We start from the raw sequence: 15,179 nt of genomic DNA, 5'->3' as shown, positions 1-15,179 counted from the left end.
TACTCCGCACTCACCCTAAATTCTTGCCTAAGGTCGTTTCAGAGTTTCATCTCAATCAATCCATTATACTACCTACCTTTTTTCCCAGGCCCCATTCCAATCCAGGAGAGCAGGATCTGCATACCCTTGACTGTAAACGGGCTCTAGCGTTCTACCTAGACTGTACAGCTGCCCACAGGAAGAGCACTCAATTATTTGTCTCTTTCCATCCTATCAAATTGGGTAGCCTGTGGGTAAACAGACTCTCTTCTCCTGGTTGGCGGACTGCATATCCTTTTGCTATCAGCAAGCAGGCATTCCACTTCAAGACCGTGTTAAAGCACACTCTGTGAGGGCCATGGCGACTTCAGTAGCACACCTATGCTCGGTGCCGCTTCCCGACGTTTGCAGGGTTGCAGCCTGGAGTTCTCTCCATACCTTTACAGCCCATTATTGCTTAGATAAAGCCGGAAGACAAGATTCCATCTTTGGCCAGTCTGTCTTGCGCAACCTATTTACAATGTGACGTACCAACACCCTTCGCCTGCCCGGTGGAGTTCAGGATGCCCTCGGCCAAATTTCATCCCAGGCCTAGTGCTTTGCACGCCTGCATACATTTGGTGCATATTTGGACATCCTTAGCTCGGTACTCACCCATATGTGAGGACTACCATCCTGCTTGTCCTGTGAGAAAGCAAATGTGGCTTACCTGTAACAGGTGTTCTCACAGGACAGCAGGATGTTAGTCCTCACGAAACCCGCCCGCCGTCCTGCGGTGTTGGGTTCGTAATGTTTTCTTATTTTATTTTCGGCACTATATGTAGCTTTTTAACAGGACTGAAGGGGACCCCTGCTGGCTGCAGGGTTAGTGCCATGCTGGGCATGCCCAGTAGGGGCCAGTCAAAGTTCTGGAAACTTTGACAGAAGTGTTCCGTGATTGGGCTCCATCCTGTGATGTCACCCATATGTGAGGACTAACATCCTGCTGTCCTGTGAGAACACCTGCTACAGGTAAGCAACATTTGTTTTACTGATGACATACACCCCTTCACATTTATCCTGAGCGCAGCATAATGCTCCTTTTGCATTAAGAAAGGTAACATTAGCATCAACTAACTTAGGGGGTCATTTACTAAAGGTTTTCTCCCATTCTGTGCTTATGGGAAAAATGCTTAGTAAATGACCCCCCCTTAATTGGCTGTTTTGGATGCTACTTTTATTTCACATATGCATAATATTGCTATATAACACAAGTAAGCAACTGTTTTGGCTTAAAAATTGTGATGCTATTTGCAACCTTACAATGAAAAGTTGGGAAGAGGGGATTTGCCCAAGGAGAAATGGTCACGCTGGGTGGAAAGATAGGTCCCCAAAGAAAACTAACTACTCCAAGGAAATGTTTGTGGCCCCAAATAGAACCAATCTTGCCAATCTTCAAACCTAAGCCTTTCTGGTATGCTACTACCTGGCACCATGAGCAAAATTTGTGGCCCAGTTATGTTTATCTTATGTATAGCCAGCCTGTGAGAGTTTTTTAAACTATTCACGATACTGGTATTCAGTACGGTTTCATGTACTACAGGTTGCAACCCTTGGTAAATAACATCATCCGTCTCATCTTTTGAAGTTTCAAGCTTTTAAAAACCTCTGTATCTGAACTGAAACTTAAACCTGCATTAAAAAAAAAGGTACCACCGCAAATGACAAGTACATTCCATAACCATTATAAAGTACTGTTGGAGATACAATCTGGGATGTAGAATTTTGGTTGGAACAATATTAGTGATTTCTTTGAAGACAAGCTGTCACACCAGTGAGTCACATGACCAAGTTTGATTTTGAGGAAACCTTTCCAAAACTTTCAGGGTAAAGACCAAAAGTCTTTCCTACAAATATGTGGACTTTCTGTGCTGTGATAGCCCATCTAGATTGTTTTGTATTCCTTTTTTTGTGCCAATCTAATTGAATGTGTTTTCATTAGGCTCTGTGGCTTCTTCAGTACTAATAATAATTCTTCCCTCTGGACTTTGCTGAAAGCTTTATTTTTGTCATCCTAGTTCCTTAGTCAAGTTTTATGGACTATTCACTAAATTTTTTATTACCACTTTTGATGCTTCTGCTGAATCAACTCCCCACCCCTCACAGTAGACGTGACAAAGGTTCTATATGCTGGATCTGATAGAGGTTCTGCATGCTAGCTTAGTCTTCTGTGACAAGACTGCTCTACACCAGTCTTCCCAAGACCAATCTGAAGCTTTCCATTCATCCTTCAGAAAGGCCATTCATGATGTACAGTCTCCTACAAGTCCTACCCAGATGACATATGCACGGTTTACAAAGTTGGAAATATAATTTCACTGATACTCATTGTGCACCACTGACAACAAAGCTTTGTACATAGTCCCTCAACCTGGATTGGTGCACCAAGCAACTCACCAATAGATATATGTGTGCATCAACGCCAACTATTTCAGTGCTGACATTAACTCAGCTCCCTAAGACTTTATCTAAACCAGTCGCGTTGATTCATCATACTGACACAGGCTGGTTCCCCCTCCCAAGCTGTTTTTGAAAGATCCACCCTGAGATAAGATCATTGGCATCATCAGTTTCCAAATTGTCACCATCTCTGCACTCTTTAGCTCCTCAATATAGAGGATTTGAGAGATCAAGGAATCCTGGTTTTCCAAACATGTCTCTTGATAATCCTAAAAGGGATTACTATTCAGATCTTCCTTTGGAGGTCTCTCTGCAACAGAAGGATGCTGCTTTATAGATTGCAGGAGAGCCTAGGATGCCTTTTTTGGAGCTTCTGAAATACCTCAGTCCCCTGGAATAGTTGGTGGCAACACCCTTACAGTACCTAAATGTAATTCATTTTGAAGTATCTGAAAGGCAATCTATAAATCAAATAAATAATGTGTGTAAATGGATGTGGGATATCCCACACAATATATTCCTGTTGGGAAAAAAGATTGCTGCAAAGTATTTCATCCAGACAGCTACAGGATTTGACATTCCCCAACTGCTGCACTAATCTAATCTGCCTTCAGAAGTACTAAGACCTTGGATCTTATTGTGAGGCATAATAATCAGTATTCTATGGTACAGTCTAATATAGCTTCATACTAGCTCTACCTGGTTAAATATTTCTGTATAGAGAATGCCGCCAAATATAACTGTCTGTCTTAAGAGAGGCAAAAGGCATGTTAAAGCCATCTAATTCAGGATGGGTTCCTTTTATAGAGGAGTACTGTCCATCACTGCAGCAGCGTTGCCATTCCTCCCCTAGTGCTGGTTCAAGGCTGTTGTCATTTTTCTCCAAAAGACTGCTTCTACAAAATCTATTACCTGTGATACGTTTCCGGGGATTTCCTTTATGGAGGAGGGAGAGTAGAACGGATCCTCACTACGGTAGTGCTGCCACTCCTCTTGAGTGCTGGTTCGAGAATGATGTCATCTTTGACTGACAGATCACTCCTACAAAATCTGAGCACCTGTGGTTTGTTTTCGGAGGTTTTCTTTATGGAAGAAAGAGAACTGGCCATCACTGTGATAGTCTCGCCATTCCTCCCCCTGAGTGCCGGTTTGAGGATAGCATCATCTTTGACTGACAGACTGCTCGTACAAAATCTGAGCACCTGTGGTGTTTTTCTGGAGGTTTTCTTTATGGAAGAGAGAGGAGAACTGGCCATCACTGTGACAGTCTCGCCATTCCTCCCCCTGAGTGCCGGTTTGAGGATAGCATCATCTTTGACTGACAGACTGCTCGTACAAAATCTGAGCACCTGTGGTGTTTTTCTGGAGGTTTTCTTTATGGAAGAGAGAGGAGAACTGGCCATCACTGTGACAGTCTCGCCATTCCTCCCCCTGAGTGCCGGTTTGAGGATAGCATCATCTTTGACTGACAGACTGCTCGTACAAAATCTGAGCACCTGTGGTGTTTTTCTGGAGGTTTTCTTTATGGAAGAGAGAGGAGAACTGGCCATCACTGTGACAGTCTCGCAATTCCTCCCCCTGAGTGCCGGTTTGAGGATGGCATCATCTTTGACTGACAGACTGCTTCTACAAAATCTGAGCACCTGTGTTGCACAGCTGCTGGCACGCGCTCCTTTGTTCCATTTTCTCATTTGCTTCATTGGTATTCCAATGGGACTGAAAAGAAAGGGTAAGATTTTTATTACTTTCTCTAAGTCTGTTATGGGCCGTATGGACCAGCACCTGAGGGGAGAGTGAGAGGGTTCTTCTTTTTCAGGAGCCTCTCAGAATCCAAGTGCAGCTTTACCCCTTCTGCAGCGATTTCAAACATCTGCAGCCCCTGGAATCGGTGATACCCTTGGGCTTGGTAGTATCCCACTGGGTTCTTCTGACTCTTTTGTCCTGTAACAAATGCTGTTTCTACACCTGCCACTTCTTTGATTTCCACTATTTCTATGAAGGATGGTGCTTTGCTAGAGATTTCTCCTGCAATTAATTTGGTAAATGCTGAGGAAGCTTCTCAGTGTTAAGAACTCCTTTGCCTTTTGTGTTATCCTCTGTTAATACTCTAAAAGAAGTTGTGGAACCTTCAGATATCTCTCTGGTAGATATATGGTGAACTGTCACTAAATTAGAGAAAACTATGGCTGACCCCACTTCACAGTTGTGCAGGATTGCGGAAGAAACTAGAACAAAATTGAGTGAATAGGATGCTCGTTTGAATACCCTGGAACATGTGGTGCAGATTATGAATTCTTAGGTAGTTTCTCTTCAGAATGTAGGAGCTGCCTATGTTAAAGATAGTTTAATACTTCATACCCAACTAGAGAATATGGAAAATGTGTTTTGGGGGGGGAAAATCTGTTTCCTTAATTTTCCCTTTACTAGTGTATTATCTGCTAATTATTTAAAAAAAATATATCATCAAGATATTGTCAATACCTGAAACCAAACGTCCTATCCTTTCAAATATCTATTACTCACCTAAAGCTAGAAGGTTTGTTATAAATGAGGGTGGGTTGGACTCTCTGTCATTGGAGAGTCTGTCCATCAATTGATGACATTTCTGCTAGAGCTATTCATACTTTCCTTTGCATTGCAACAGGATAGAGTTATGGTGTTCCAGAAGTTTTATCATAATGATTTAGCCTTCTGTGGGCAAAACTCAAGGTGTTTCCCAGTGTATCACAGGTCATGCAGCATCATAGGAAGCAGTTCCTACAATTAAAATCTAAGGTTTTGGCCTTAGGCACCTTGTTTTTCCGCAAATACCCTTGTATATCAGAATAGTCAATTTATGTTTATCGATCCTTTACACCTGGAGACCTTTATCAAGAATAAAAACTGTAGGGTGATGAGAACTTTGGGTAACATAATATTATGTACTCCCCTTGATATGAAGTAGCTTGTTACTGCATATAATTGTTTCTTTAACATCCTCCCATTAAGTGGGTTTTTGCACAATTATGTTGCATCTGTTAGACATTTTTTTTTTTGCCTTATTTTTGTTTTTTCTAATTTTCATTCAATGTAAATTGACGAAAAAAATCTAATAAAGTATAAATTAAAAAAAACATTTAGTTCAAACAGCCTACGATGTTTCAGAGAGGACATCAAGAGCCTCTGCAATGGCTACTGGCATTTGCAGACTTTCATGGCTGTGAGGTTCAGGCCTTGATGAAGACCTACAGAACAGGCTGGCTAGTGTGTTGTGCAGTGAGGCAGTCTCTTCAGAGATAAGATAAAGAAAGTGATGGATCTCATTAAAGAACAGCATTCCAAGAATCAGAAACTCCTCTATCATATCAGAGTCAACCTTAACACCCCTGAAAATGAGTAGTTTCCTGAAGAAGTAGTTTTTTTCCTCAGAGATGTAAGCAAGATCCCTCTTGCCTGAGACAGCAGATATCAAGACCTCACCACTGGGATCAGATGGGCACAAAGCCCTGTACTTGCTACCCAGACAAAATCAAGGTTGGGGATTTTTCTGGATCCAAGGGAAATAGCCAGTATTCCAATTCCTGTTCTGGAGGACCTTAAAGTGGGGGAAAGGCTGAGGTTTTTTGCAAACTGCTCATTATAGCTCAGACAGCTGGGTCCTCCAGATTATAAGGGACAGTTACAGATTACATCTATTGATGATACCTTCAAATCACCCACCCTAAGGAACGTATCAGCTTGTCCAAAACCAGGAATTGTTCTCAGCTGGCCAGAGCTGCTGAGCCTTTCCCATTGAAGAAAAGAAGATGGGGTTTTTACTTTCTGGCTCCCAAAAAGACTGAAGGATTTTAACACATCCTAGACCCAAGGACCTTGAACAAATTCCTAAAAAGAAAAGTTCAAGATTTCACTGGGCATCATATACCTTTAAACAGAGGTATCTTGCTGTGTTGACTGGATCTCAAGGCGGCTTACATCCACAGAGAGATATGTCCTCATCATGTGAGGTATCTCAGATTTGCATGCACCTCCAGCACGGCAAACTGCCTTTTGACTTTTTCTCAGCACCGCAGGTTTTCACCAAATGCCTAGCTATTGTCACAGCTTATCTATGCAAACTGGAAGTCATGTGTTCTAGATGATTAGCTGAGGAAGAGCGCATCTCAGCCAAGAGCAGGTGATTCAATGTGCATCATTATCAGTGTTCCCTCTAAGGCATATGGGAGACTACTGATGCTCTAGTTTTACCTCTGGTTTAAACTGTGTAGGACAGACAGCTCCTGCTGATGACAGGTGCCTGTACAGTTTAAACTGAGACAGCTAAAGCAGGCATAGTGAGGAAAGAGGTTTTGGTGGTTTTTGCACACCTTGGAGGAAACGTTTGTCACATTAGGGTCTTAAAGAGATTATCTTTGCCATTGGAGTTAAAGTAGACTCAAAGCTGAACATGTCACAACAAATTTCTTCATTAGTGCAAACTTTTTAATTTTAGATATATTTGATTACAACTTTTTTTTTTTTTGATTGTCATGATCTTCAGATCTTGGTTCATGCATTAAATCTATCCAAAATTGAATATGTAGTATCTTGTATCTGGGATTACTTTTGAGCTAAACAAAATAATTACAACTTCTGCAAAATACAACAACCAAGGTGATTTATGGCCTGAGGAAATACAATTGTTATCTCTTCTGTATTGCAGAAGTTTCATTGGCTTCCATTATTATATAGAATTACATTTAAAATTCTATGCATGGTCTTTCAATCTATCTAAAGGGGTCTTCCCAGATATTTATCTAACTTTTTAGTGCCCTATTTTCTGGCAAGAAAACCACATTTGCCTTGGCAGGAACTTTTAGCTAATCTTTTGCTAGTTGTAGTAAGACTTGAAGTGATTTGTCATACCTCATTCAGGTTTCAAGCTTCACTTTTGTGGAATTCACTACCCTGTGATATTTGTTCTGAACTGAACTTTGTGAAATTCAGGAAAAATGTGAAGGCGTGGCTGTTTAGCTGAGCCTTCAAACTGATAATCTATTTTGTATTACTTTTCCTTGTTCATAGGTGGTTCAGTAGGATTTACTTTTGAGTGATGTATTTATTTTCGATGAGCTGTTTTGAGGGGTTTATTGTTTTGTTTTATTGATATTGTGATTTTTGTGTCTTCTGTGTTTTGTAGTGAATTGATATTTATTTATATATATTTTTTTTATTTCTTAACCGCTTGATTGCTTTGGATCTCAGGTGGTATATTAAATCAAATTAATAATAATAATCAGGGAGTTGGAGTGCAAGGGATGCTCAACTATTCCAAATCTGATCTAAAGCCTCAATTAGAGTTCACTAGGCCTCTGCTAAAAGTGATTCAGAGCTTGGCCTATCTTCTGATGCACAAAGCCAATGACAGTGGGGAAAAATAATGTTGAGTCAGCAGACATCAGCTTGGTCCATGTTGACTATTCTAGATCCCGATGGCCTTCAAGTGCATCCATGTGAAGCTGACTTGAACGTTAAATCTCAGCAGAAACAAGCTGCGCAGAGTCTGCACAGGCTTGAATCTCCAAATTCCTACCAGTTTTTATCTTGAGGATTATCCTGTTCCCATTGCTTCACTGGTGAAAAACTTTGGAATAATTTTAGGGATAAATCTATCGTTAAGTGTGCATGTTTAAGTTGGTGGTGAGGGGATCCTTCAAATTATGGCTTTTGAGGAGGCAAACCTTTTTAGGACCGTATTACAAGCCCTTGGACTGACTGCGCTGGATTATTGAAATTTCATTTCTATCGGACTACCAAAGGCCAGTTTAAGGGCCCTGTAGGTTATCCAGATCTCAGCTGATCAGGTCTGACTCAAATGGACCATACTACTCCAACCCTTCATTCTCTTCATTGGCTTCCGGTCCAGTCCAGAATCAAATTCAAGATTCTTACACTAATCCATAAAGCTTTAAGCTAAGTTGCTCTTAGCTGCATTAGTGCATTCCTAAAAAAAAAAAAAAAGCACCCCTGGCACTTAGATCAGCTGGTCATAATCTTCTTGAAGTCCCCTTACCCTGTGTAATGTATTTTGATGAGACTCATGAATAATTCTCTGTAGTGATTGCACCATGGATCTATACAAAGGCATTCTGATATTCTCAGTTTTCTTTAATATTCTGTTTGCATTTTTGATCAGTGTAACACACTTAGCCAAAGATTTCAAGGTATTTTCCACAAGGACTCTGAGGTAGGATGGTGATGCCTAACACAGAAGCCATCACAGTGAAGGAAGTCCCACATATATAGTAAATAATTTGTACCAGAAACTTAAAATTATCCTTACACCACAACTCTTGCAAAAATGAAGAATCATTTTACAGAATTGAAACATGTATTGCATAATGCATACATATACATTGTTCCCATATGTGCCAGAATTAATTCATGAGTAATGGTGCAACAGTATTTGAAAGCTTTATAAAAAAAAATATAACCATCTTAGAAAGAAAAGGATTAATAAAGTACAACACAGGAATAAGAATTCATTTGTCTCAGCCAGAGGGAAAGTTTGTTAGCATAGCAGAGTGTGTTTTACCTGGCCTTTATAGTTTGTCTCTGGTGCTTGATTTTTTCACACAAGGCATCTAGGAAGTGTTTTTATAAAGTCTAGCTTAAACACTCCCTGGCTTTCCTTTGCTTTGTTGACAGTGCATTCTCAGAGTGTTGGCTATAATTGCTTACATATTTATATATAGTTCTAGTTGCTGTACTGATTTTGGAGAAAACTGGGGTTTTGGTAGCTTGTGATACCTTTTAAAGGACCAGCAAAAACAATGTTGTAGATGAGCTTTCAAGACTCCACACAGTCGCCCATATGACATAGTGAGGGCAAAGGTAGCGCCGGCGCCATTTTGAAGATTGGCAATATGGCCCGCGTGCAGGAGATCGCTCCCGGACCCCTGCTGGACTTTTGGCAAGTCTTGTGGGGGTCAGGAGGCCCTCCCCCAAGCTGGCCAAAAGTCCCTGGGGGTCCGGGGGCGATCTCCTGCACGCGTGACGTCGGGAGCCAGGATCCAAAATGGCGCCGGTGCTACCTTTGCCCTGTCACATGATAAGGGCAAAGAGCCACCGGCGCCATTTCTCAACGCAGCCGTGGCCAGAGAGAGAGGGAGATTGCGCCAGGAGCCCCCCACTGGACCCCAGGTAATTTAAAACATTTTAGGGGGGTTCGGGAGGGTGGGGGATTTGTTTTAAAGGTTCGGGGTGGGTTTTAGGGTTTTTTTGGTGTGCCGGTTTTCCCGCGTCCTATTTAACAATACAATACAAATGCCCCTGAGGATAAATCGGGGGCATTTGTATTGTATTGTGCACTCAAACAATTTTGGACGATTTTAAAATTATCTGACGATAATTTTAATCGTTCAAAAATGATTCACATCCCTAAAATCAGGTCAATCTCCTCCAAGACTTGCCCTTCTAGGCTCAGATCCTCAAATAACTCTCACCACCAATGCTTCCAACTTCGGATGGGGAGACCATGTGGCCAATCTGCAGACACAAGGTTCTTGGTCTCCAGAGGAAGCCAAACACCAATTAATTTCCTGGAGCTGCGAGCAATCAGATACACTCTCAGGGTATTTCAGGATCGCCTCTCCAATCAAGTCATCCTGATCCAGACGGACAACCAGGTGGCCATGTGGTACATCAACAAACAGGGAGGGACAGGCTCCTACCTTCTGTGTCAGGAAGCTGTATAGATATGGGCGGAGGCCCTCTCCCACTCGATGTACCTCAGAGCCACCTACTTACCGGGAGTGGACAATGTGTTGGCAGACAAGCTGAGTCGCACTTTTCAACTGCACGAATGGTCTCTCAACCCTTCAGTAGCGAACTCCATCTTCCAGCAGTGGGGATATCCTCAGATAGACCTCTTTGCATCACCCCAGAATCGCAAAGTAGGCAATTTCTGCTCTCTCACTCACAGGCAAAACTTTCCACCAAGAGACGCGTTCTCCCTCTCATGGGCAACTGGTCTCCTATACGCATTCCCTCCACTTCCACTTCTCTCGAAGACTCTCGTGAAGTTATGTCAGGACAAGGGAACCATGATCCTGATAGCACCCCACTGGCCGCGCCAAGTGTGGTTTCCAATACGTCAGGATTTCTCCATTCACAGGCACATTCCTCTAGGAACAGACCCACTTCTAATCACTCAAAACAACATGTGCCTTCGCCTCCCCAATCTTCAAGCCTTGTTCCTGACGGCATGGATGTTGAAAGGTTAATCCTTCAACCACTTAACCTTTCTGAACCAGTTTCCCGTGGCCTGATTGCTTCACGGAAGCTTTCCACGAGAAAATCTTACTCATACAAATGGAACAGATTCACGTCATGGTGCTCTTCTCAGGCCCTTGACCCTTTTACCTGTCCAGTTCGAAGTTTCTGGACTATCTCTGGCACTTGTCAGAGTCAGGTCTAAAAACTTCCTCCATCAGAATGCATGTCAGTGCGGTAGCCGCCTTCCATAAAGGTGTCGGGGATGTCCCTATATCACTACAACCCCTTGTCACACGATTTCTGAAGGGCTTGCTTCACCTCAAGCCTCCACTGCGTCCTCCGGCCCCTTCTTGGGACCTTAACCTGGTTTTGGGTCGGCTCATGAAACCACCATTCGAGCCTCTTCACTCTTGTGAACTTCAATATCTCACATGGAAAGTGATTTTCCTTTTGGCAATCACTTCAGTCACAGAGTTAGTGAACTACAGGCCCTAGTTACCTATCCGCCTTACACTAAACTTCTGCAGGACCGGGCTGTACTCCGCACTCACCCTAAATTTTTACCTAAGATAGTTTCGGATTTTCACCTCAATCAATCCATCATACTACCTATCTTTTTTTCCCAGGCCCCACTCCAATCCAGGAGAGCAGGCTCTGCATACCCTTGACTGTAAACTGGCTCTAGCATTCTACCTAGACCGTACAGCTGCCCACAGAAAGAGCACTCAATTATTTGTCTCTTTCCATTCCATCAAATTAGGGCAGCCTATGGGTAAGCAGACCCTCTTCTCCTCGTTAGCAGACTGCATATCCTTTTGTTATCAGCAAGCAGGCATTTCGCTTCAAGATCGTGTTAAGGCACACTCTGTGAGGGCCATGGCAACTTCAGTAGCACACCTCCAATCGGTGCCGCTTCCTGATATGTGCAGGGCTGCCACCTGGAGTTCTCTCCATACTTTTACAGCCCACTATTGCTTGGACAAAGCTGGAAGACAAGATTCCATCTTCGGCCAGTCTGTATTGCGTAACCTGTTTACTACGTGACGTACCAACACCCTTCTGCCTGCCCGGGGGGGGGTTCAGGATGCCCTCTCCCAAATTCTTCCCGTTGTTGTGCCTCTGGCATGTCCTTGGGTACATTTGGTGCATGTTCGGACATCCTCAGCTCGGTACTCACCCATATGTGAGGACTACCATCCTGCTTGTCCTGTGAGAAAGCAAATGTTGCTTACCTGTAACAGGTGTTCTCACAGGACAGCAGGATGTTAGTCCTCACGAAACCCACCTGCCACCCCGCGGTGTTGGGTTTGTTTCTTATTATATTTTTTGGCACTGCCTGTAGCTTTGTAACAAGACTAAATGGGGACCCCTGCTGGCTGCAGGGTTAGTGCCATGCTGGGCATGTCCAGTAGGGACCAGTCAAAGTTCTGGAAACTTTGACAGAAGTTTTCCGTGATTGGGCTCCTCCTGTGATGTCACCCATATGTGAGGACTAACATCCTGCTGTCCTGTGAGAACACCTGTTACAGGTAAGCAACATTTGCTTACTGCTGGTTATCCCTCTCTGTAGCCTAGCATCCCTCTGGCTTTAGCCACTGCATTGTCACATTGCTTCGATACCTTCAGATCACCAGACACTACCATTTCAAGGTCCCTCTCCTGGTCGATTCACATTAGTATTTCACCATCTCCACCCTCCCATTTGGATTTCTGCACCCCAAATGCATGACTGCACTTTTGTGACATTGAATCCCAACTGTCACACCTTCAATAAGTTATCTGGTTAGAATTTAACAGGATACCGTTGGCCCATAGACCTGTCTTAAAGTTAACTGAATAAACTTACCTGGCTAACTTTTGGGCCGATACAGTAAGGAACGGTAGGAAGAGCTGCGTTAGTGCTGGGCGCACCCGCTTTTGCCGCACGCACAGTCCGTCTCACCTACCGCTCGATACTGTATTAAAATGGCATGCAAATGCAAGAAGCGTCCATGAAGCGATAGGCCCGCGCAATCCATTTTACTGTATAGAGCGCTATACAGCGCCTATACAGTAACCTGGGTGCGCTGGTACCTGTCATTTCAAATGACATTTGAAATGACAGGTACCAGGAAGTGGACGGTTCTCCTATGCTCGGAATTGCCAGTCCTCTCTACCCTCCTCCCAAAGCAACGAAAAGCGAAAAAGGAGAAAAGCGAAACGACATGTGAAGTGTAACTTACTTTTCTTGCAGCCCTCCTCCGGAGACGCACCACGGCTCCCCCTGCCTCCCGGGGGCAGCCGGCGGCGAAAGCGGCCCCGCCGGTGAAGATGGATGCCAGCACGGGCCCTCTGACACGATCGCTCCCGGGAGAATCCTTTACTGAGCTGTGGCCACTTCTCTTGCGTGCATCCAGCCAGGCGGGAGCCGGCGGGCGTGCATTCAGCCAGGCGAAGGGAGCCGGCGGCGAAGGTGAATGAATGTGCGCCTGTGCGTGCAATTTGGCCGCTCAAGGCATGACGTCACTACGTTTGGCGTCACGGCGTGTGACATCGGCGACTGCGGCGCTCAAGGCAGTGCATTAGCGAACGCCGACGTCACGCCTTGAGCAGCCAAAGCAGGGTAACCGCGGCTGCATTTTACTGTATTGATCTGTTTAAGATAGCAGGATATATTCAGTGACATGGCTGTGCCATTGAATAATGGGCTAAGAAAACTAGACAAGTTATCCAGCTAACTAGCCAAGCCACACAGTTGCTGAATGTAAACCTTCAGGTTATTTTGGTGAACATAGGGTGTCTGTCCTTGCTGCCAGAACAAATCCTTAATTTATCACATTCTTATGGGCTAATCTGTTTCAATTTACATGTCGACTTAAGTCATGGTTTTCAGGAACAAATTGTATCTTGTATGAGGACTTCCTGTACTGGTTGATTCTTACACAATCAGTAATGTGTGCCAGTTTCTTGTAAAAGGGACTCCTTGTTTTCTGAAAAACGTTTAATGCTCCACTATATAACAAAAAATGTAAGCTGTACATAGAGCATGCACTAACTTAACACTTAAAGTTACATTCTGACATGGGATTCTTAGCAGATTCTGAAATCATCTATAGGATCAGCATATGAATTATCTAAAAATAGTGTATATGAACTTTTGAAACCACAGGAAGTCTCTTTTTTCAGATGTCACATCAGTGACATTCACATGTGGTCTCCATAGCTTATATAATTACACTTTTGGATAATGCTTACATTGATCCAGTAAAAGTCATCACAGCATGCAGAGAATCCAGTTTACTCCAGAAGCCATATAGGTACTAGGTCATTGCATTACATACCCCAATCACTAAACTGAAAATAAAATACTTTTTTCTACTTTATTATATGGCTGGAGTTTTTTTTGCATTGATCTCAATTTCTTTTTTTTTTTTCTGATTTCCTCATCCGTTTCTCCTAAATCCTTTTCCAGGCTTTTCTTTCCATTTTATGTTTTTCTCTCTCCTGTCTTCTTTCCTTTCTCCCCAACCCCAAATATCTGTCTTTCCCTTTCATCTCATTTTTCTTCATTTCTCTCCTTTTTGCTGCTAAATCTCTCCCACACATCTGCATCACTTCACTCTTTCTATAACATCCTGATCTCATTGTCTTCCCCTCCCTCTCTCCTCTTCTATCCTTCATCTTTCACCATTCAGTTCTCCCTATCCCAGCAGTTCACTTCCACAAGACTTCTCTAAATTGCTCCTTTCACTCTCCATCTCTCCTTCACTGAGTTACTCCCCCATCAATCTCATGCTATCTGGCTCCCATCCCAACAGCTTTGTCTCTATTGCACCACTTTCCATCACCCCACACTGACATTTTTACCTCCCTCTCTTCATTTCATTTCACTTACCTCATTTTTCCATCCCCTCCAGTTTGTCTCCCTCACTCCCATCATCCCTGCTTTGCCTCCTCATCCCAATTATCCCCTCATATTTCTTCCCCTCTCTGATTTACTCTGAGCCATAGTCATCCCCTTACATACTTTCCCTTCTGCCACCTCCTCCCAAAATCCTCTCTGTCATATAGCCTTCCCTATCACCCCTTCTGGCTTACACATACCCCCAATCACTTCCTTTTTCTCTCTCTCAAACACTTCCTCCTCCCAAACGCTATCTTTGACTCTTTCTCATTCCTTTCACACCTCTGTCTTCCCCTCCCATCACCACCTCTAGCTCTCTTTCAATCTTCTCCCCTCCAGCGGACCCCCTCTACATCCCATATCTCCTCTCACCACTCCAGGCCCATAGCTGATACTTTCATCTTTTGCCATTCTAGTAACCCCCAACTAATCCTCTGTCATCCCTTCCTTCTCACTCCATTCCCCATCTCTCTTTCCTCCCAACTTAATTTCTTCCCCTCCAAACCTTTATTCCCATCCCCAACTGATCCCCTCTCATACCAAGCTCCTCTCTTACATTCCCTAGTCGATCTTCTGTTATTCCTGCTCTCACCATCCACAAGCAACCTCTCTCCACCTGAACCAACCCTCAAATTTCTCCTGC

Source organism: Rhinatrema bivittatum, chromosome 4 (assembly GCF_901001135.1).
Source record: "Rhinatrema bivittatum chromosome 4, aRhiBiv1.1, whole genome shotgun sequence".
Classification (NCBI taxonomy): Eukaryota; Metazoa; Chordata; class Amphibia; order Gymnophiona; family Rhinatrematidae; genus Rhinatrema; species Rhinatrema bivittatum.
The sequence above is the reverse complement of the archived record's forward strand: the minus strand, read 5'-3'. Positions refer to the sequence as shown.